This window comes from Triplophysa rosa, unplaced genomic scaffold (genome assembly GCF_024868665.1).
Source record: "Triplophysa rosa unplaced genomic scaffold, Trosa_1v2 scaffold297_ERROPOS40297, whole genome shotgun sequence".
Taxonomy (NCBI): Eukaryota; Metazoa; Chordata; class Actinopteri; order Cypriniformes; family Nemacheilidae; genus Triplophysa; species Triplophysa rosa.
The window spans coordinates 14,917-39,573 of NW_026634311.1; the positions used below are offsets into that span (position 1 = coordinate 14,917).

At 38.6% G+C, this 24,657-nt stretch overlaps 2 long non-coding RNA genes across 2 annotated transcripts; one reads left to right on the forward strand and one right to left on the reverse strand.

Annotated features, from left to right (window-relative positions):
- The first annotated feature begins 3,920 nt into the window (after window positions 1-3,920).
- LOC130550352 (uncharacterized) lies at window positions 3,921-18,055 on the forward strand. The gene is made up of 3 exons (XR_008962394.1): window positions 3,921-4,087; window positions 8,664-8,742; window positions 17,343-18,055. It is a non-coding gene; the product is annotated as an uncharacterized LOC130550352 (long non-coding RNA).
- LOC130550353 (uncharacterized) lies at window positions 5,027-5,866 on the reverse strand. The gene is made up of 3 exons (XR_008962395.1): window positions 5,841-5,866; window positions 5,644-5,756; window positions 5,027-5,528 (listed from the first exon to the last, which is right to left on the reverse strand). It is a non-coding gene; the product is annotated as an uncharacterized LOC130550353 (long non-coding RNA).
- Window positions 18,056-24,657: the final 6,602 nt, after the last annotated feature.

A 24,657-nucleotide genomic window follows, 5' to 3' on the forward strand; every position in this document is an offset into this window, starting at 1 on the left:
CTTCTCGTCCTGGTGCTCTTCTCAAAGAGAAGACCCGCGAAGTTGCTCGATCGGGAATGTGCTGTCCTTTCTACAAGAGAGACTTGAGAGTAACCTCTCCCCTTCCACACTGAAAGTGTATGTAGCTGCCATTGCCGCTCATCAAATATAACTTATATAAATGATGAATAGTTTGTATAACCCTGATAACTAGTTTAATTTACACAGTAACAAAGCAGCACCAGAAGTGTTTTAAATCGAGGTGGATCAGAGCAGCATATAAGATGCTATAAATATAAAACATATACTCAATCCATTGGAATGCAAGATTAAGACATAACTGTTGTTGATTATTGCCCTTGATATTGTAATCTTGATCATTACTTTAAGATATTAGAATACGTGAAAAAGTTTCCCACGCTAAAAAATAAGCTGAGAAGTGTTTTTTTATAAAGCGCACATTGATTATCTAAGGAACATAAAAATTTTAAACGGTTTTTCAAATGTGAAATGTATAGAAAACGACCAAAGAACATTCAACATGACTAAAACACTCAATACTTCAGGTTAATACATGAAAGAGTCTGGCTCCTCAGCACAATAAATCTCTTACATCATATCTGTGTGGTTCAGAGCATCTGAGAGGAGCAGAGCGGTGTGATGCTCCGTTTAATATTTTGCTCTATGACCGTGCGCTTCGCTTAGTCACTCACAGACCAAGCAAATCCCGCTCAGATCCCGCTCCGACATAAAATGTGTCTAGTAGACCTGATTGTTTTCAGTTTATAATAAACTTCTTGAATAAACCAGGCCTGGTTCTCTCTCGTCCTTCACTGCTGCTGCTCCTCCTTTTATGCTTCCGGAGCTCCTCCGTGAGAGTTGCGAGACCGGTGCAACGTGCAGCTGACTCTCATTATCACTCGCGTCACTGGCCTCGCGCCGTTCCCTCACGGCCCTCGTCCCGCTCTGCTTGTCACAAGAACATTCAAAACAAACGCACAAAAGATGAAATGCACTGAATAATGAACACCTTTATTATTACTGCAGTTAATAAAATAAACACTTTCTAAAGAAAAAATAGACTTAAACACAGGAAAGTGTGTTCTATTAAAACATCAAACCTAAATCTTTACAGAATTTTAGAATTTACTTTTAGAAACTTAAACTTGGACAAAGTAGCTGCGCCTTAATTCAACGGCAGCATCCTCCAGGGATCGCATTTGTTGGCCACATATGACATCGAGGTTTACTATTTCAGGTTTTAATTCAGAAAAGCAACCGTTACATTTCAAGGTAAGAATGACGCTACAATGATTACGTCTTACGAGAAATAAATATAATTTTATAATGTTTTTTTACTGAAATGAGACAACCTTGGTTACGTATGCGGCGGAGGACGTAGCCTGTGACAGGCGTTGTGGTGCGTTTCCACTGGCGCCGAGGGTATGGAGCAAAGTGAGCATTTTCAATCCATTCCTATAAGACGAGAGCTTAACGCTTGTGTGTTCTGACCGACAGTGGGGCGGAAAAGGTGTTGAGAGAGGCCAAGAGCGTCAAATAGGTGGGGAACTTATTGAATTAACGCAAATATCAAACAACAAACGCCAAGCTGCAGCCAATCGCTGTGAAAAGTAGCCAAGCAAAAAGCAAATCAAATTTTGGGGTGGCACCCAGGTGGCCAATTGGACAGCCCTCTAGCAGTGGTGTAAAGTATTGGAGTAAATGTACTTAGTTACTTTACTTAAGTATCTTTTTGGCTACTTTGTAGTTGTACTGAGTATTAAAGATATTAGCAACTTTTACTCTCTACTTAACTACATTTTCGAACAAGTATATGTACTCTTTACTCCAATACATTTGTAATGACTAATGCAATTACACATTACATTTTGCATGCCACCTATCTTATAATTAATATTGCCATTCACAGGGCATTGAAGGTACTACAATCTTGTGGATTTTGCCATAACTTACAAAAACTTGTCAACATGGCTTCTTTATATGAATATGAGTGCAGTATCAGGTAGATGTCAATCGCTGGCGGTTTATACATGGTTAGCCCTTACCCGCTATTTCTACAGTAATATATTGGCAACACTGTTGCCAGCTAGTTACTGTAGGTCACACATCTACAAAAGCTCTTATTTTTAAAACTAACTCTTCCTAAATGTGCTCTAAACATGTTTGCTCAAAATTTGACCATATGGTGGGACTATTGCCATGAAGTGATGTAAACCAGTAAAAAGAATGTATAGTATTTCAATTTTCAAAAGTGCTCTCACACTATATAGACAAAATATTAACCTATAGAATGAGTCGGACACAGAGAAATGAACAATCCACATATGAATCTCAACAATGGTGACAATCAACTGAACAGCTTCATGCTGCAATGCATGCTGGGTACATAGTACAAAACTCATTCATGATTGTTTGTCACCATTGATGAGGTTTGTATGTCAAGTGTCTAACTGTGTCTCAATTGCAAAGAAAGATTTTCGAGATCTTTCCATTATAACATGTAATCACTTTACCAAACATATCTTAATAAATCTTAAATGCTATATTATTATTATTTAATGATTGAATTCTTTCAGATGTATCTTCAGTTACTAAGCAAACATAAAGTTGCGGTTCCTGTAAAGTCCCTTTCAGTGTTATTGTATAAGTGTACATTTTAAAGCTACAAGAAAGTCAAAGAGTCCAACCAAAGCAAACACTGATCGCCATAATGGTGACTTAAAACATAATTGAACCACTATGAACTAGAGTTAAATCTCAATAAGATCTTACACAGATGACAGAAATAAAGTGAAAGTGGTGTCTGTAATATGTGAAGATGTTATTGATGTTTGTGTTTAATTATCCTCTGGTGAAATCTTGACAGATTTATTGTGTTCATCTAAGACTGTGTGACCTAAGTGCGTTAATAGATTCTTTAATAATGTATCTTCAAACAGCCATTGCAGTAGTTTACTGTAAAACACCTACAGTAACTAGCTGGCAACAGTGTTGCCAATGTATTACTGTAGAAATGGCAGGTAAGGGCTAACAGTGTATGTGAAATGAGGACATGACTGCAGCTGGCCATGAGGCCCAAACCAGCATGTCCAGTGCAAAAAGGCTTTGAATTTTTAATTCTACTTAACATTATTTTATTTATCTGTTATATTGAGACCTTTTTGAAGGACTTTGGTTTACTTATGAGCACTTGAGCTTAAATGAGACTTAGGGTGTTTGTAATGACGTAGGTTATGGTGTCGACCATGATTTGTTGCAATTTTGAGGTGTTCAGTCTTATTATGATTTAAGAAAATAAATGCGATTGCTCACTTCACAAATCAACTGTTTCTAGTTTTTCACTGCTGTGTCTCATAAGTGTTGAGGACTAGTGCTGCTTTGAGCCTACATTCAGTATGAGTAAAATACTCAAGTACTGTTAAAATCAGATACTCAAAGACTTTTACTGAAGTCGTTTTGGAATTGGTGACTTGTAACATGTAATGGAGTAATTTTCACTGCAAGGTATCTGTACTTTTACTTAAGTATGGTTTTCAGGTACTCTTTACACCTCTGCCCTCAAGCTCCACCACTGGCCACCAGTTTCTCTTCGGAAAGCCTTTTAATTTAAGTCTTAATTTACAGTACCTTCCAAACTTACATGCCTTTGTTCCTTAATGTATTCGCATAGGTCCGTTCAGATATTTCTATCTTTCTTCCTTTCCTTTCTTTACTACTTTCTTTTGCTTATTATGTACATTTTTGCCTTCATTCTTTATATTTTCCTCGAGCTCAGTCTCTTTTGTTTGTCCCCATGTGTTTAGAATGCATCAGCAGTCTGTAGTGCTCCATACCTCCCCGCTGCAGTTTGACAGTTGGTACAATCCGCTAATACAACGTCAGCTGGGCTGTCAGTGCTTCAGTAGTAACAGAACAGCAGAGCTTGCAGAAGAGTGAGACACAGTGAACCGGTTATGCGCACAAGCTACGGATCGAGCAACCTGAGGTGTGAAATAAAAGCATCTCCAAGCTGCTGATACAAGAAGCCTTCAGCATTTGGCCATCTTTCCTATGACCCTGTTAAACAGTGAATGTCACAACCTGCAACGTGAGTAATGTTATCTATCTATCTATCTATCTATCTATCTATCTATCTATCTATCTATCTATCTATCTATCTATCTATCTATCTATCTATCTATCTATCTATCTATCTATCTATCTATCTATCTATCTATCTATCTATCTATCTATCTATCTATCTATCTATCTATCTATCTATCTATCTATCTATCTATCTATCTATCTATCTATCTATCTATCTATCTATCTATCTATCTATCTATCTATCTATCTATCTAGACAGTTATGTATTATGGTCGTTCAGTGTCAGATCAATTCTAATTTATTTTTATAGTGCTTTTCACAATTTGGCATTGTTGCAATGCAACTTTATATATATAGATAGATTGTTGTAATAGAACCGTAAAGAGCTTATTAAAGAGATAATACACACTTTGGAATAGGGACCGATTCTCACCATTTACTAACTATTAACTACAACTTTGGCCTCAATGAACTGCTAATTACTGCTTATAAGGTAGTTTTTAGGTTTAGGTATTGGGTAGGTTTAAGGGATGTAGAATAAGGAATTAATATGTGCTTTATACATACTAATATACAACCAATATGCATGTTAATAAGCAAGTAGTTGATGATAAATTTGTGTACCTTAATATAAAGTGTAACCAAAATATTGAATCATAGAACCCGCAGTATTAGAATACATGGTTTAACTGCAATTGAAAAGGTTGTTTGATGTAAAAGTTGTTATGTGCATTTTTGTGTTAACGATTTGAATCTTCACCTATTTAAATCTTGTAAAGTACTGTACATCACAATTGTTTTTTCATCCGTGTTTATGTGTTGTTAATGTGGCCGGGTTTATAATTATTTGTTAATCAAGACAAAACACTGACTACACATTAACTGGGGTTCTTTTATTCCCGACTACACCCAAAAGGGATGCAGCATTAAAGATGAACAAAGTCAGGCTTAGGAGAAACAATGCCCAATTATGGACATGAGGAAATTCAGAATCAGTCAATTGGTACACAAAGTATTAAGGAAAAGAAAAACAAAACAAAACAAAACAACAACAAAAACCAAGTCTGCCTGTTCAGTGGCTCAATAACAATAGTGATGTTTAACCACCCCAAATAAACAACGGTAGTCACTATAGAGAAAAGGAAAACAGAAAAATACACATCATGGAACAATCCACGTTAACAACTGCAAGACATATAAGCACAGGCAGCACATCTGTAGCACTTAAAACCATACTATACTATTGCTGCTTACATATATCAGGTCAAAAGCATTCACAAATACACATTGAACACAGTTCAATTCCGTCAGAAACAAAAAAAAACGATATATAAAACAAAACAAAGAAACATATCATCACAACTCACATTGCGCAGTCTCTCAAACCCGAGTGCCCACGTGGACCGCAGCTCACGTGCTCAAACATGCTTCACCTCTCCCCTCTAATACAATACGAGAGTGTAATTAAGTAACTTTTTGCAACTTTACATGAACACAGACTACATATGAGTTACATGGCAGTGTATATTATAACCGTAAACTGAAATAAACACTCACGCTCCTAACTTCAGACGCCTCTGAAGAGCACACTTATTGTGAAGACATCTCACACGAACTAATGAGAAAGCTGAACGGACGTGCAAAATATTCAACAATCCACCGACCAGACCCTTAAGGCAAATCAATATACACTTATATGTTGACATTTATCACTATTTTAATGTCTTATGAACTCTATAAACGTATTTTCTCACCAAATCAAGGCCCGTACGCTTCCCAGCTTCTCACGCTCGCATCGGCGCTCTCTCTCACACACACACACACACACACCACACACACACACACACACACACACACACACACACACACACACACACACACACACACACACACACACACACACACACACACACACACACGGAGATAATCACTTAAAGGAGCCGCCACACCTTTTCACATATTACCTTTACATGCATAGGGGATTAAAAGAGGGCAACTATACAGCTTGTGGGCTATTTTACTTTCACCCGGTTACATTAAATAAATTTACTAAATTCGTTAGATTAAAGAATGAAGTTTATGGACCTGAGAACGACGAATAGAGATTGACAGAGGAAAGAGAAACCAATTGAAAAACACAGAGAACTTGATGAAGCTCATTTGGTCATCATCTAAAAATTATTCAATTACTCTCGACTGCTCTCTATTAATTACCTGTTACTAATAAATGCAAAACTCATTTTTTAATGACAAGATGTGTCGATTTAATGCATCTGAAATATGTATCCCAGCATTATAAGATCATTTTATATAAACACGTGTAGTAAAAGGGATGCCAGTGATGCTATGCTATTTTGTCAAGTATTGTAGCTCATATTAACGGATTAATGCACAGGCTTGTCTAGGCTACAGCCTAGGGGCCCGACCTGTTTTGGAGGCCTCTGATTGGCAAGATTTTTATTTTAAATTTACTTCAGCGGGAACAAAAAATAGACCCTCATTGGCCCATGAGAAACAAAAAATAAACCGGTGATTGGATAGATGTGACATTTGGGTCACTGTTGTTGCTAGACGGCACAGCGGCAAAATGTCTGAAAGTACAATAGTGGAGCACAAAAATGGAAAATACAAAGGTTAAAAGAACAACGTGACTAAGATAGCAGCAGGAGGACTGGCAGCTGGCATGGGCTAACATCGGTGCTGCGGTTAAAACAACTGCAGCGGGATCCTTAGCTGTTGCAGCAGTTAGCTCATCATGTCATCGGTAATATTCAGGGAGTTATCCCACAATGACAGACATATTATACAGGTTGGTTTTAAATTATAGCTTTGTTTTATACACAGTTTATGTGCTGGCATAAAGTTGGTTTGACGTTGGACGTTAGATATTCGTGAATTTAGGGACCGTCTCTAAAGTTACATATACACATTAAAATACAAGTTTTAAAGCTCAGTAGCATTTAAAGGGAATGAGTTACAGCCACAAAACTAACTGTACAGTGTTCATGTGTGTGTCAGCTATAATGCACATCTTTTAGATTTTTGATATTTATTATAAGTTATTATAATATTTATTATTTATCAGGTGCGCACCTGGGTTTGTGTGACAGCTTTTACATTAGTGATTTTTCATGCAAACCCGTTCCGAACTAAACTGCAAGCATGAAAGGCACCTGAAAGATACCTAAGGGGGGCCTCACCCAAAGAGCAGCCTAAGCATCCCTGACCACCTTAATTCGCCCCTGCTTATACTCGAAATATGTCCTCTGTATGCACACCCGAGACAACTGGGGAAAAGATGCCTTGCTTTTAAGGGCACCTCAGTTGTTTCCTGATGGCACTGGTAATTAAACCTATCACCTTTGGATTACAAGCCCAACATTTTAACCATCAGTCCCTAGGACCATAGTGTGAATTCAGGATGATTTGAGACTGAATGCGAGAGAAGTATTATTACAAAAACAAATAAATGAAAATACAAAAAGGCTCAACTAGACTTTGAGATAAGCTTTTATTGAATTGAATGCCTGCTCTTATCATTAAGTGATCCACATAATGTGTGATTGGGCATCTGCACCTGTGTAGTGTGTGGTGAGCAGTGAATTTATCACGTTGCATTTCTTCAATGTCACACTCTCTAAAACTGAAAGTATATTTAATATATTAGTATACAGTATATTCAATACAACAATTATTTGAAATGTATAAATAATCGTTTTTTGTAGTTTTCCTCTACAGTTTACTTTAACTGGCCCTAAGTGGACCTAAACAAAAACTCTTCAAAACGAAACGAATTAGATGACGCTGTAAAGTGTAGAAATAAGTTTATTATATTGGAGAGTATGGTGTCTTTTGCCTCGTTTTTTCCATTTCTTATGCTCAGCTTAAGCTTAAATCATTTTTTCTGTACTCTTTTTACCTTAAAAAACAAATTGCAAGATGTAAGTGTGTCGTGGATGTAGTTTAATCGAACAATTACTGAAAAAATGGGGAAAAAATCTTAATGATTACATTTTTTTCATTCATTATGAAAATGATCAAAATGGAAAAAAAGCCATCACATACAGTAAACTACAGCATGATGTATAGAGAAACCCATGTTTGCACACAAATAGAGAGTACTTTGATAGACTACAGAATACCATTGTACACATAAACTAGCATACGTGTAAAAAAACTAAATTACGCATAAGAGCTGTCTCTCTCTCCTTCTTACTGCTGTACTATGCTAACCAACCTCTCAGCAACGATGCAAAATAGGGCCTAAAAGAATCAATCTTCCAGTGTCATGGAACACTGCCCTTAAATTAGATGTCTCTCATTTCATGTTCTCTTCAATGAGTTTTGACAAGCCGGCAATGTGCACAGGGGGACCACGCTGTGTTGAATGATATAGACCTAGTCTTTAAAATGCATCATCACTAAATAGTCGTGTTAGTCTTCTCTTCTAAAGACTCTCGTCTCTGTTGGTAAAAGTGCAGCAGCTCTGTGGAATAAACGATTCTGAAAACAATTTTCGAAACCACACTGTGATGGGACTTTGTTCTTACTCACGTGTCTGTGGTCATTTCTTGCAGATATGAGCATGGCAGATGATCAGAAGTCCACACGCTCAAAGCTGCGGGGAGTCAAAAGGCCAGGCAGCGCTTGGTATGGGTGAGTGATTCAGATTCGTACTCCCAGACCTTTCAGTGTTTGTAAAGTCTCTTTGGTAATGTTACATGTACACTATCACTCATGCTTGGCAAGACGTAAGCCCACAAATCCCAACATTATCACATGGCTATCATTTGGTCTTAGATCATAAAGCTCGGCCCTTTAGGTGTTAAAAAATGGTAATTTTCGGATATTTTAGATATTTTGGTCTAGTAGAATATAAACATTTAGTATTTTTATGTTTACTTTTGGCTTGTCTCCGTTTGCTGTTTTTTTCTATGAAGATCTGGCGACCCTCTCAATTAAGCAAAGGGGCTCATGAGAGTGGCTAGTTCCGTGTCAAAATGTGCGAAAGTAAAGACTTCTTTTACTGTCATTTTCTTGCACTTCACAAAAACAGATGAAGACATCTCCTATGGGCATCATTAGACATCATTAACAACTATTTGTTGAGTTCGGTTCCATACTGCGTCGGGTTTTGGTAAATGCGGTTGTCACTACCTGCATTTTTCGGGAGTAAATTCGGTAGTACAATGCGGTTGTCACTCCCGTAAATTAGTGAACTGTGTTTGTACAGAACATGATTAAGCACTAAAAGGTGAAGTGACAACCAAATTTATCTGCACTGTGTACGTGGCCTACATATGGAATCTGAAGAGGAAAAATATTAATTTGGTAATCATTGCTTTATTTGCTATTGCTGCACCGAGGCTCTGGAATCCCCTACCGGTTTATGTTAGATCTGCGGTAACAATGCATGAGTTTAGGTCAAAACTAAAGACCCACCTTTTTTCTCTGGCTTATAATTGTAATTATGTGTGCTATGTTGGTTTTCTCTGTGCTGTAATTTACTTTAGGAAATTTTATCATGTTGTTCGTAGAATGAATTTGGATTTTAATTGTTTTATTGGGTTGATGTTTTACTCGATGTATTTATTGAGGTAGTCATACAAAATGTATCAGGTGAGTTGAATAAACCCCATATGGGAGTAAGTGCATATGCAGGGTCTTCTGGAGATTGTAATGTCCAGAATCAATTTACAGTATGCTGTTTTAATAAAAAAAGGTGCTCATGGAATTATTGTTAATTTTATTTAGAGGGCTTCACATTACATATACACACAAAATTAGTATTTAAGGAATATTATTAAATCATAAGGCAAAGGCACTGTCAACCTAAGGCTTGAAACGTTTGTTTTTGTGGAATACAAAAGAAGATATTTTGAGAAATGTCTCAGTGGTTTTGTGTTTATACAATGGAAGTCAGTGGGGCTAATGTTGTTTGATTATCAACATTCTTCAAAAATCTTTTTTTTGTGTGTTCTGCAGAAGAAAGAAAGTCATACATGACATATGAAAATAATACAACATGCAAAGCATAACCCTTTTCTTGTAAATGCTGTATAAAGTATAATGGCAGGTGAGTTTGAGTAAACACAATTCACACAAGTACATATTGATTCAGAGCCTATTTGAGCCCCATGGCTCTTTTCATGCACACAGTACTGAATTGTGGGAGACGAGTGGAATGTGTCATCTTGCAATAAAATATGAGCCGGAAAGAGGCAACAGATGCCTTGTTCAGGAATGTGTGCCCAAACCCTGAGTAGTCCCCCCTTAACTGAGAGATACCAGCAGAGGGTGAGGTGGTGGGATGGAGGAGGGATCCTGAAAAACTGTCACGGGACTAGTGTTGCACACCGGTACTAGAAAAGAACCGCAATACCCTTCTGTTAAAACGATACCAATTTCTAATTTATTTAATAATAATGGGTACTAATACTTCTACAGCATTTATTCATCTTAATGGTTCATTTCAACGGATTTAATAAATATTTAATAAATATTTAAATCAATTTAAAATATTAACAGTTGTATTTGTTAACATTTATCAATGAACTAATATGAATAAACAACTAGATTTGTATTAAAGGTGCGATGACGTGGTGTTGTTTATTGTTTTATACTGTTGTACGAGGTCTACTTATGACGTTCGTGTGGTTTTTACATTCAAAATCAATAAGTAATAGGCTATTTTCTACCCAGGTTTTGAGGCCAGCTCTGCAAACACTCGGTTTTAATGGGCGGCACGCATTGAAGACTTTATAAGTAAATGCCCACCGCTTTGATTGGATAGCAGTTTGCGTAGTTGGAGCCTTCTGTGAATTTGGTTTGAGACGTAACGTTAGGTTACACATTAGCACCATTCACAGTTTTCGCACGGCATCAGTATTATCTGGAGATCTCCTGTGATTTATAAATGACCTCCCCACATCAGTATTTCATGTGACGCATTCGCACGGGATGTGATGGCAAGGCTCTGCTTACAGTTTGTATAGCCTATAGTTGTATTGCGTTTAATGATATATGACCGTACCTGTCAGCATTTGAGACCCGTGATCGCGAACCGGGAATAAACAAATAAATAAACAAACGGGAGACTCCCGGTAACTTATGGATATCACCCAGCACCCGAAATAATACCAAAACACTTCAAACAGCCTCCATTATTTGCAAACGGTGGATAAAACCTTGAAAAATGATATATGAGCCCGCCAAATCACAGAGTTCCCGATTCGCGCAGGCTTAAGATCACAGACAACCTCTGCATAGATCAATCGATCAATAAAAAAGCAATAGTGAGGCATAGTACAAAAATGTTTTACTCACATAAGATTGCTGCGCCATTCCTATAAGGATCCAATATGGACGGCACAGCACTGCTTTTTAATTTTAGTCTCTCCACAAATCCAGTGCCTTGTTCACGAAGGAATCCTCGGAGAAATGAAACGAACAAACGCTCCAAGTTTTTCCCACATGAGCTGGAACGTCTTTAAAAATAAACTTTAACCCCACATTCCTAATATCGGAATCCGAAGGAAGGTTATGCAGTGACTGTATTCTTCCACAACCTGGGATGGCACAATATTTAGCTATCTTTAACGACATGTTTGTTTATTGCTTGCTAGCTCTATCAGGTTCCGCGCCACTGTTCTGTCATGCGCGAACCAGTGAGCGGGTCTGGAGAATTAGTCGTTGATATTTTTCTTTGGATGTGGGGTTCAACCTATCAATGTCGTCATAGATAGGTGCATTCCAGAACGTGGCGTTCACTGGGCCTGGTGTCAATAACAGATGCAATCTCAGTAACTAGGGCTTTTTCAGTTCTGACACTAACATATGATGTTCGCGTGAATACGATTCCCTCTTATATAAGAAGAGCTCGGGTTAAAATTGTGATTTTAATTCATGGCACCTTTAAGTTACATAAACAAATTAATAAATGCTGTAAAAAGATATTTATTTTTAGTTCATGTCAGAATGCATTATGTAATATTTTTAATTAATTTTTATGTATTGAAGTGAATGAATTGAACCATGCTTTAAGGTCTTAGCTAGTATTTATGTAGATTAATTTAAGCTTAAACAGTTTATTTTCTCGTTTCACCTTAGTAGACAGCAGGACCTTTAGGACTGTATCATAGATTGACACCTGACACTCATATGTAGGTCTGTGTGGTGACATGATTTTTTTAAATAAGGGGGGAAGACATGCTCAAAAAGCAAGGCAGGAACACAGTGTAAGTTGTAAGAGTAAAAAATAAAATAACAGAATTTTAAGTTATTTATGTTTCATCATTTTATATTTAATTACTTCCTGTATGTTCTTTTTGCATGGTATCAATTTAGTATTGGTATCGAAATACTTTTCTTAGGTATTGTATCAAAGTCAAAAATTTGGTATCGTGACAACACTACACGGGACAAAGGTGAGGGGCGGCTTTATATAGAGACTTTCCCATGTTGATTGGTTGGATTACATTTCCATGCTCCTCCCGAACTAAGTTAAATAAATTGCATTTAATGCAGCAATTCTACAATCATCTTGAGCAAAAAATGTTGCAGATTGTTGGTTTTATTGAATCTTTATATGTTAGAACACACATTAGTCCCGTGAACAGAAGGGATGCATAAGGGAATTACAAAGCAGTATTGAAAATGAAAGAGAATACCTTAAATATTTCAACAAAACAACAGCATTAGGCCTGGATCACACAGAACATGTTTTATGCAGTGAGAGGCGGGGTTTTTTTCTAAATAGTTTTCTGTTGGCAGAAAGCGTTTTGCACGCTGTTTATGCGTGCCAGGTGTCTCACGTTTTGCCGGCTTTGCGGTTTCTCCAGAGTGCTTTGAGAGCCTCAAATTGAAAAAAACAACAACTTTGAGCAGAAACCTGCTTGATGTCATGTGCAATTTTCATTGTCCAATCGCATGAATGGAGAGCCAGGCCTTCCGTTATGGTGACGGAACTTTACAGTTGCTTGAAACGTCCGGAGACTGCAGTGATGAAGGAGAAGCTTGTGATGGCTGTCGCGGGTTAACCGAGCAAAGTCACAGAAAGGACCCTCTGCTTGTACAGTTTTACAATTTTAATTTTATGGTATTGTTTTATATACACACTCCTGAACAAAATCTTAAGACCGGGGGAAACATTACAACTATTTGCATTTACTGCTTCAAAATGCCAAAACAAGAAACAGGAGCAAGAGACAAAAAACTGAGAGTAGGCAATTTATTGAAAACTTCATTTAAGCTCAAACATGCTGTTCATCAGCTGATCAAAAGTTCCACACTTCTTGCCACATACAGTATTTGTCATTTGGCGAAAAAGGGTTGAGAAAATCTTGACATAGCCTGAACTGTTTTTAGCTAACATCCTATAAGGACAGATCTTTGGTTTCAATTTTTATAGTTGATTTTAATATTCTACACTATTTGAATGTATTGATTCCCAAACCAACCAATGTTTGACTGCCAAGACTGTAAGACTTACCAATAAGAATGGATAAACATGCATACATGCATACGTACATAATTAACATCAACAGAGAATGTACTGGAAAATAAATATGACCTTTGCAGATGATAAAAGGAATATATATGAAGAGTTTGGTTCCAAAATGAGATAAATCATTGTCTTAGTTAGCTGTATATGTTTAGTTATTATGGCTTAAATCAAAACAAACCAACTGCAGTTTGATTGATATTAATCGGATTGCACAAATAAAAAAAACATACATATATATATATATATGTATACATCAAAAGAAAAATTGATGTCTTATGCTGCTATGGCGCACTCCGTGCCACTAGCAAGCGGATGAATGTGAAAGGCAGTCTGAGCGAGGGGTGTTTCTCCTGGAATGTTTAGACATTGGTTTGCCAGTCAAAGTGAATCCCGGGACCTTCTTACGGACACCAAACTGGACAAACTAAAGCAAACGCACCGTCAGTTCCTCCGGCTCAGTGCAGGTGAAATTTCTTTGGGTCTACCACTTGAATTTTTTTGTCCCATAACTCTCAGGATCTTTTAAGAAATTTGCAATGATTGTCTTACTGTGTCCAACCTCGGCAGCGACGGCACGTTGCGAGAGCCCTTGCTCGTGCAGCTCAACAATCCTGCCACGTTCAAAGACAGAAAGCCTTTTCGCCTTTGCCATCAGGAGATCATTACAGTGTGACTGCCTGAAGAACAATGACATGAAAGTCATATTTTAGTGCAGATTTTATCTTTTTGGTCTTAAACTTTTGATCAGCTGTTTGAGTTTTATGAATTACCTACTCTCTGTTTTTTTGTCTCTTGCTCCTGTTTCTTGTTTTGGCACTTTGAAGCAGTACTTATAACCTGTTTACGATCCACCAGCGAAAAATGCGGTCTGGTCTTAAGATTTTGTTCAGGAGTGTAAATGAAGAGTTTGGTTCCAAAGTGAGATAACTGTTATATATGTATGTTTTTTTTATCTGTGCAATCCGATTAATATCAATCAAACTGCAGTTGGTTTGTTTTGATTTAAGCCATAATAACTAAACATATACAGCTAACTAAGACAATGATTTATCTCATTTTGGAACCAAACTCTTCATATATATTCCTTTTATCGTCTGCAAAGGTCATATTTATTTTCCAGTACATTCTCTGTTGATGTTAATTATGTACGTATGCATGTATGCATGTTTATCCATTCTTTTTGGGCAGTCTTACAGTCTTGGCAGTCAAACATTGGTTGGTTTGGGAATCAATACATTCAAATAGTGTAGAATATTAAAATCAACTATAACAATTGAAACCAAAGATCTGTCCTTATAGGATGTTAGCTAAAAACAGGTCAGGCTATGTCAAGATTTTCTCAACCCTTTTTCGCCAAATGACAAATACTGTATGTGGCATGAAGTGTGGAGTTGCTCACATGCCTTACAACATTTGTAACAATATGTTCATCACTCTTTATGGCCTTGTGTGTTTAGGTATTCTGTCAGAGTTTCCATAGCTAAGCTGTTGTTGAGTCAGAGATTAGGCCTATGAGACTGGCATTCTATAACCAGACAGTCACACATGTCAGCTGGCATTGACAGAAATATCTTTGGATTTGAAAACAACTGGTTTTGTTGTTATGTCAAAGCCAAAATCGGTTATAGATATTTGGTATGACAGAATGATTGGAATAACTGTCTGCTTTACAGACCCTAAGGCATTCTGTGTTAAACATCACATGACAGGCTGTTGTGGATCTAGTGGTAAAATGCTCAAGATACTTTCTTACCCAAGCCAACCCAACCCACCCAAGACTATGTACAGCACAGGGAGGAATTCAGCCATCCGTAAACCCACTTTTGTTATTGAGTATAAAAACAAACATATATTTCATCCATCTCTCAATAGAGTTCATTGACAGGGGTCTGAGTCATTCCTAAACCAATCCAGAAAGACGTTGAGAGAGATTTGGGAATACAAAGGCAAGGGAGCAGAACAGCATGCCATTTGCCCCCAGCAGAAACAATCCATCTCAAATTGATCTTAGCGCTTGCTGCAGTCGGGCACTCTGAATCAATCTCAAATTGATCTCTGTGCCAGAGGTAAGGAAAACTTGCAGTAGACCTTATCAAACATATTGTTTTACTGGAGAAATCTGACAGGCAAACTTATCATGGACGAGCAAGGAAAATGGGCTCAGAGACCCGCAGGCACCAAACAGGACAGATGAACATATCCACACACACTGAGACACATCCAACTTACCACAAGCTGCCACTGACCAAATCTAGACAAAGAACCCCAATGTCTGCCCTTCCCTCTGCTTCCTCACCAATATCTGTAAACACATGTCATGGCACACCATTCTCAATGAACATCTGTTATGTAAACCTGGGTCTATGTGATTTCATAGCAAGGTTCACTGAAACTCTTATATATGAATTGGCTAATACAACAGGTAATACTTTGTGCTATGCTTATGTTATGCTTGCTGTATATTTGGAATTATTTACTGTATATAGCTGGGCATATGTTCAGACTGATCGTGATTTATACTGAACTGCGGTGTGTTACTACTGTATATCCCCAGTCATTTGTGCTGTAGGAATCAACTTAAAACCAAGCTGGGGCCAGTTGTCCAGTTGTCAGTGACATAAAAAGGTAGATTGGTCTAATAGAACTCTGGAAAATAAGACCAATTAGTCCTAACTAACTGCTAGTCAGTGAGACTTGTTGTTAAGACACAGTCTTAACTTAATGGCTATGTTTATGCAACTGGCCCCTGGTCTTAAAAGCTCATTGTCAACATCCACCAGCAGTTTAATGGAGGTTAGTTCAGGTTTAAAGAGTGTCTATTTCTGCCATCGGACACCGACGGACCTTGTACTGCTGTCCCCAGGCTGGCATTATCAGAATCTTCCATTAATGCTTTGCTCTGGTCTATTAAAAAAACTCACATCATACTGAATGTTTGTCTGTCAAAGAAAGAGGCAGATGGCATAACACACACCCATAGCTATATATCTTACAATTGACTAACCCATATAATGTGGAAAAATCTAGAGTCATAGACTTCAGCTTCACCAGTTATGCAGAACAGTTATACTAAACAGATCTTGAGAGGACATACACTTAAGTGAGAACATAGACTCTTAGACCCAATCCCAATTCTATACAGTACATCACTGATAGCTCCTACAGAGATGCAGAGATGTTTATCACAAACTTCCAAGATGCTGCTGTCAGCTGTAGTCATATACATTTCATGGATTACAGCCTAAAAATTGACCCTGAACTTTTTCGTCAAAAAAAACCTTTCAGCTGCGGTTGCAAGCGGGCCGGGGGAGGCGGAGGCGGAGCGTGTTTTGATTAGCCAAAAAAACATTGATTACCACATTTCGATACCAATAGCGGGCATACAAAATTTGCGGCAAGACAATTGCTTCCAAAAAGGGCAACATGACAAATCGGATAAAGCGCTGCCCGCAAGAAGACCGAACTGGAGCCGTTATCCTCCTATCTCTCACTCTCTGCCACACCTGGAGGCTTTTTCTGTGCTCGGTTTAAGTTTGTCCTATCAAATGGGACCTACAGTACATAACGTTATATTTTGTTTGGATGTATGGCTATAGATAGCTAGCTAAATTAGTGCTTAATGCTTTAAGGCTGACAGTAACTGATTAAGAAAATATAAAGACATTCTAATTTTCATTTTATTTTCAGAACAAAATTAACTTGTTTGCATTTACCTCAATAGTGTTTTATACTTTTCATTATTTGTTTACAGAGGAGGCCAAAGCTCTGCCCTTAAAGAGAGCCCTTAAAGAGCTGTTTGCCGTGGATTCAGACACATAAAACACTACAGATGACTTCCATCTATACTGTCCTATGGAGTCCAGTAACCTGCGATGCTGTCTGATGTGCCAGCACCATGTGCCAGCCGCTGGGGACATTATCAGTCATGAGCACTCTTGTTTGTCTCCAGAAAAAGCCAACTTGCTGAGTGATTTAAATATTTTAAGTATGCAGCATAGTGAGCCTCACACATTGACTACAAACTGTTTATTTCCCACTGAAAACTGTTTAAACTTTATTAAAACCATTTATACCAATGTATGGCGTGGGTGGCAGGGTGGTGCGGGTTTGTATGGATATTAATTTCTGAGCCGGTGAGCCAAACTTAACATTTCAAAGATTCAGGTTTCGAGATATAGTGCCATCTTGTTTAGTCTACAAACTGTATGTTCAGCTAGGCCATTGTTTGGACTTCAAGTTTTCCTTAATGAAGTCCCTGGCTTTCTTGAAAGCTTTGAAGTCCTGGCCCACAAACTGTCTTCCATTGTCTGTAAAGAAGTTTTGGGGTGACCAATAAACAGAGAAGAATCTCTCAATTTTTTATATCACCATCTGATGTATAAATAGAATAGAATAGAATATGCCACATGGACGTTGCATGGTGAACTCATTTCCAGGGTGACCCCATGTACAGTTCATGTATAATCCAACTGAAGTGTTTATGGGATGACAACTTGGTTTTCCACAGAATTCCATCATCTGTACTCAGTTCATGTCTGTATGGATGGACTGTTGGAATGTTAGGGGAATAATATGAAGTATTGTAGGTCCTTGTCTGATGGTGGAATCTTCTGCTGTATGTTGTTTACATTCATTCATCCATGCATGATGGTGAGGTATCACAGACCTGAGTTGTTTTTATCATTAGACTGCTGTTTGCGTGGTACTGTAGCGGGGCCCCATAACAAAGTTTCTATGCACAATGTGCTTTCCCACCTCTTTAGAATAATGAACATACTTTAAAAACACACAATTAAAGCAGTCATAAAAGCAAACATTAAAAAGATCAGGGTCTGGAGCCCAACTAAAGCAATACTGCTTATCAGTCCAGTACTTTAGCAGTATTCTTATCGGTTCTTTAGAAAAAATTTTTTATAAAAAAAGAATTCACGAATAGAAGTAACACTGCTTTATTTTCTGCAATGTAAAATAAATTGTATTTCACCAGCACTATTAAAAGTTGGTTGGTTCATCATAGCTGCAACTTAAACAAATTAAGTTTTGATATATTTTTATGTGTATTTTAATGGACAGATTTATATACATGTTTGTCTTATGTAAGTAAATCCTCAGCCTGCTTCTGCAAACAGCACCATCTCGCAAGCTGGGCTGTTCGCAGAACAGGCTGAGGCGATTAAACAGTTCCTACCACGCCGCGACCTGGCCACGTACCGGTCGTCACGGTCCCAAACGCAGCCTGCTTCCCAGCAGCCCCGCCCCCCCCGCGGCGGCTTCTCCGGTACTGGGGCCCTCCCAGATGACAGCACACCAGACGTGCAGACCCCCGCGGAAGAAGGCATCCTCTAAGCGGCCCTGACGGGAAGAACCCAGGGAGTTTATCATCAGGCCCGCCTTATCAGGGCCTGGCACCCACATTCTCACAAAAATAGCTTTTCTCCCTGGGTTTTCTCTCTCCACAGCACCCTCGACTCCACGGTGTCCTGGACAAAACACGCTGCTGGCCGCAACCTCCACCGGACATTGCGTCGGTCAGCGACACCAAGCAGGTAAACAGAGCGTCAACCTCCCTGGTGTTCCGCCCTGTGCGAGGCAACCGTTCTGTCAGCCATCGAACCAGCCTCCCACGGCACGGTGAAGCAGATTGTCCCTCTGGTTCCGCTGTCACGGTTCTTGGGCCCTTGGCTAGAGTGCACCAGCCTGTCACGCTGGCTAGAGAGGACGATCCATCTCGGTTATACGATCCAGTTCGCCAAGCGCCCGCCCAAGATCGTGAGATTTGTTATGTACGCACAGGGACCTTGTGCTCCAGGCTCGTGCTCCAGACCTCGGGTTCCAGGCATGGATGCCAAGGTTCAGACTCAGATTGTATGTTCGTTGTGCTAAGGGTCAGACAAAACAGCAAAGACTAGTACTCCACCATTACAACTGGTGCCTCTTATTGATGCTCCGTGGTTGAAGTTGGGTTTGGACATAGTCGGACCCTTTGAGACAGCTGCCTATAACTGTAGATACGCCATTACGCTGACAGACTATTACACAAAATGACCTGAAGTGTGTTTACGCCTTCCATCATGACATCTGTAGTAATTGGATTCTTGAATTCTGTTTTCAGCAGACATGGACATCCGGAACTATTTGCAGACATATCGTTCGACGCCACATGCAACGACTGGTGTTTCACCATTTGAACTATTGTACGGTAGAAAAATGAGAACCAAACTTCTCCAATAACACAGGACAAGGAAGTCAGACAACGAGTGTTGATTTGTCAAAAGAAAATGAAGCAATACTCAGATGCGAAACGAGGGGCTCGGATGCTTACGTTCCAGGTGGGAAATAGAGTGCGGATTCGGAAACCAACACATGTCCCCAAAGGACATTCAAAATTCACACAGCCTGTGGAAATAAAGAAACAAGTATGTCCAAGCACATACAGTTTGGCAGATGGACGACTCTGGCATTCTTCTTGCTTATCCTTGGTTCCAGTGGTTGGGAATTCAACCTCAGATCAGCCTGCTGCTGATGTCTCAGTGGCAAATGTTCCAAACACTGAACAGTACACAAAAAGACGTTCTGTTAGACAGCCTAAACCACCTTTTTGGGTGGGAGACTATTTGAGTCAGTAAAAGCATACTGTGGTTGAATGATTGAGTATATGTAAACATGCTTGAAGATGGGGGTTGAATATAGTCACTGTTATGCATTTATTCTGTTAGATTAAAGGGGTCATATGGCGCGAATACTTGTTTTTCTGAGTCTTTGGTGTGTTGTATGTTGCCCATGCATGTATTAGACATGTAAAATTGCAAATATTAAAGTGTCGGAACAAAAGATGCATTATATCTAAAAGCGAATTCTCACCCAGACCTGCCTGAAACACCTCGTTTAACACTAACCACCACACAAATCTATGTCAGTTCTTGGTATGATTTGACAAAGACTGCCCAAATGTATACGCAAGTAAGGTGGGCGTACCTGTCAGTACAATTGCATTGGAATCTGATGTTCCAAATATGGCAAGAGGCGTTACATTTCCGTCACACGGATGACATTTCCGTCATCACTATGCACTGGTTAACTGCCAATCATAGCACACCTCACTTTTCAGAGCGATGAGCTTTGTAAAAAATCTGCCTGTTTCAGAGAGGCGGGCCAAAGAGGAGATACAAACATGCATGGTATGAAAATACAGCGTTTTGAACCTTAAATCGTGTATACACATTGCATTACATCCAAAACAAATGAAAATATTTGTTTTAGCCGTGTTATATGACCCCTTTAAGGAATGAAGAAGTGAAATGTTCTTGGGTTAGAATTTGAATGAGTGGAGTTACAGTTGCTTAAATACTTAAAGGAACTTTGTTATAATAAGGGGAGTTCATGCATGTATGTTCATATTGAAGTTAATAACTGTTGAGTAATTGGTACCAAGTGAAATTATTTACGTAAAAGGGGAGATGTGGTGTCTTACTATTCAATGTTTTGCTTACAAAGGCCACTAGGGGGAACTAGCGATACTTGGGGAGACATGAGGTAGAAGAAGAGTAGCAAGTAGAGATGCACATGATGTATGTTAAGGACTGTTACAGTTTTTCTCAGTCGCATTGGTACATTTCTCGAATCATCCAAGACTTTTGCAAATCAGTAAGTGCATTTCTCAAAACAATTCGTACAAATAGCAAAACACAATGGATTACCTGCAAAGCCAGTCTCTTGCTCAAAATCCTTAGTTCATCTCTCAAAAATAAATATCTGTGTCAATGAACATATCAGTGCCATCAGAATGACAAGTCCTTGTGTCATTGTGTACGGATAAGACAGTCAAATTGCTTAGTCATGTTGTCAATATAACAGTGTACTCTGAAGGGATGTTCTGATGTAAACTATGGCTAAAGTTTTAATGACAATTATTGAAAATTGTAGGTTACACCTTAGTGTATGTGGGAGTTTGATTGCAAGAGACTGGACATGATTCACATTTATGCTTTTACTGTTTATGCTGTAATTTATTGACAGATCATGTCATTGCGATACAGAAAGGAAAAGACAGCACTGCATAGCACAAAGAAAAAAAACAACAAAAAAACAAAAGTAGAAATGTGAACATAGGACAATCTCCTTAGGGAAAACTGCACATGCAGTGCTGTAGGAATTACAGTGCAGTCTTCCTACACCTCCTGACGTTCCGGTCTGTTGGGCCACAAATTCTCATCCACATCACAATGAATATCTTCTCTTGTGATGCAGTGTGGAAAGAATCTTTTAGAGCCTCTGCAGGCATCTGCTGTGATGTCATCACACGTTGCATCCATGGCAGACAGAAGGGTCATCTGTGTATGTGGCTGGCGATCATATACTTTCAATCTCCATGCTGAGAAAAATTCCTCAATGGGGTTAAGGAATGGAGAGTAGGGTGAGAGGAACTCCATCAGCATCCTGTTGTGGGCCGCAAACCATTGCCTGATGATGTTGGAGCTATGGAAACTGACATTGTCCCAAACTATCACGTACTTTGGCAGGTCATCTCCAATCTGACTCCTTTCTTGTTCAGGGATGAGATCCCTGTAGAGAGTGTCTAAAAAGGTGACAAGACGCTCTGTATTGTATGGCCCAATAATGGGAATGTGCGTTAGCACACCATTCTTAGAGATAGCTGCACTCATGGTTATGTTCCCGCCCTGTTGGCCTGGCACATCAACTGTAGCTCTGTGGCCGATGATATTTCGACCACATCTTCAGCGTTTCGTTAGGTTGAAGCCAGCCTCATCCATGTAGATGAAGCTGTGCAGTGGTTCTCTTGCTTCCAGTTCCATTATACGCTATTTCCAGAAGACACAAAATGAGTTTCATGAATTACATGCATTTTCATTTTGGACAAGATACAGTTACATCAAATGTGTACAGCACATATTGCATATTCTTTCCTACAGCCATAGCAAATGTGTAAAGGTCACACTTACTGCACTGTATATCACTATACGATGTTGTACTGTTTACTGGGAGGTACAGTTGCTGCATGCTCATACATGTTTTATCTGTACATACTGGTAGAGCAGCTCCTTCACTCTTTCACCATTTCTTTCAAATGGAACAGTGTACAGCTGCTTCATATTCATTTGGTGTCTTTTCAGCACCCTATCAATGGTTGAGATGCTGACTGTTTGGATGTTTTCAAAGATGTTGTTGTCCTCTATAAAGGCACTCTTTATCTCCCTTAGTCTTATGGCATTGTTTTCTACAACCATGGTGCAAATAGCCTCCTCCTGTTCAGGTGTGAAAAGGGGCCCTCTGCCACCCCTGTGAAGTTGTCTTGCAGTCCTATGTGGAAAAAATATAATAATGCAAAACACAAAATTGAGTAAGATAAAATGTCACTGTTTACGTAAAGTATACTTAATGTATATTGCAAAATGCAAGTGGAATACTGTAATATTGTATGAAGCATTACAGAAAGTATACAGTATTACAGTACGTGCCTATTGTTAGATTACATACCTGTTCTGTCGCCGAAAAGTCTGAATGATTGAGGCTGTTCTCCCAACATTTGGCTGCACACTTCGACCAGCCTCGGCCATTGTAAACCCATGATTGAGAACGTGGTCTACAAGTGTGGCTCTTATCTCATCAGGAACGTGCATATGTCCTCTGCCTCTTCTGCCTCTTCCTCTGTTTTGCCTCCCAACTCCTCCGCCACGCAGCCTCACTCTTCTTCTTCTTCTTCTTCTCTCTGGCTGTTGACACTGTCCAATTCCTTGTCCTTCCATTGTCAGACATTGTAACATTGTGTTGTGCTCTGGCTATATATACTGTATACTTGCCAGTTGATGGTTCATGAGATGCACCTTCGTTAGAGAAAGTCAAGATTCACCTGGGAGCAATTTACCAATTCAGGACAGATTTAGAAAAAAAGTCTAATGGAAATGTATAGAAATATGCTTGACATATTATGACAACTTGTTCAACCATTTTGCATGTAAAGACTTATGCTATGAACAAATGACTAGATGTTTAGAGGGGTAAGAGAACTGTATGATACATTTTGAGCAACATGACAATAGCAACTGATAATGTAGGAAACAGCAGAGAATTGTACATAATCATTTGCATGGATGTACCAAAGCATTTGCAACTTGTTCAAAGAAATGAGGAACTGCTTTTTTGATGTGCACAAGTGACACAATAATGTGAGGATTGAACAGGTGGTTTTGAGAATTTCAATTCTGATCTGAGAAATGTACCAAAGCGACTGAGAAAAACTGTAATAAAATAAACCATGTAACCCGTTTAATTGTTGTCTTGGCTTCGCATTCCTATCAACGATACAACATTTTGTTACATTTTTTTTCAGAACGTTTGATTGATGTCCAAGGGACCTCTGTAATCGCATTTAAACCACCAGTATTATGATCAGTGTTTGCTTTAGTTGGGCTCTTGATCTATGACCTTCTTTATATTACCTTTATTTTATTAGATGTGGTGTTATCCAAAGAGCACTGGTTTGTTGATAACTAAAGAGATAGAGTTGTACTTATTTTTGATTATTTTTGAGGCAAATTGTTGAAATATGATCAAGGGTCATTCCATGTCAAATTAACCAAATTTTTAATATTTCCCAGGCTCAAATGTTTTATACTTTTATGGAATTAAGTCCAACATCAGTAGTGATGAAAGCCAAAATATTAAACGACACCGATGAATAGTAATCTGCTCATTTGTAGAAGAGGGTAAAATGACAATTTTCACCTGAAATTTGGAGCCGTGTTAGAGGGGGTAAAAATAATAATAATTTTATTTGTACACAGAGATTGGTATATCTATTTGTAAAATCTGCCTACTTTAGCAATCCTTGATGCATTTTCTGTCAATTGTGACAGTTCAAAAATTAGGAAAAAGCACTTTTTGTGTAATTTTTACAAAATGTGCATGCCTTTAACTGAAGAAATAGAGATACCTTAATGTCTTTTTGATCCTAGTGCGAACTTTTCTTTTGTGAACTAGATTTTAAAGGCCTTAAATAGTTCAGTCCTAGATAAGTGGATCTAAATGTGGCTCCATGAGTAAACTGG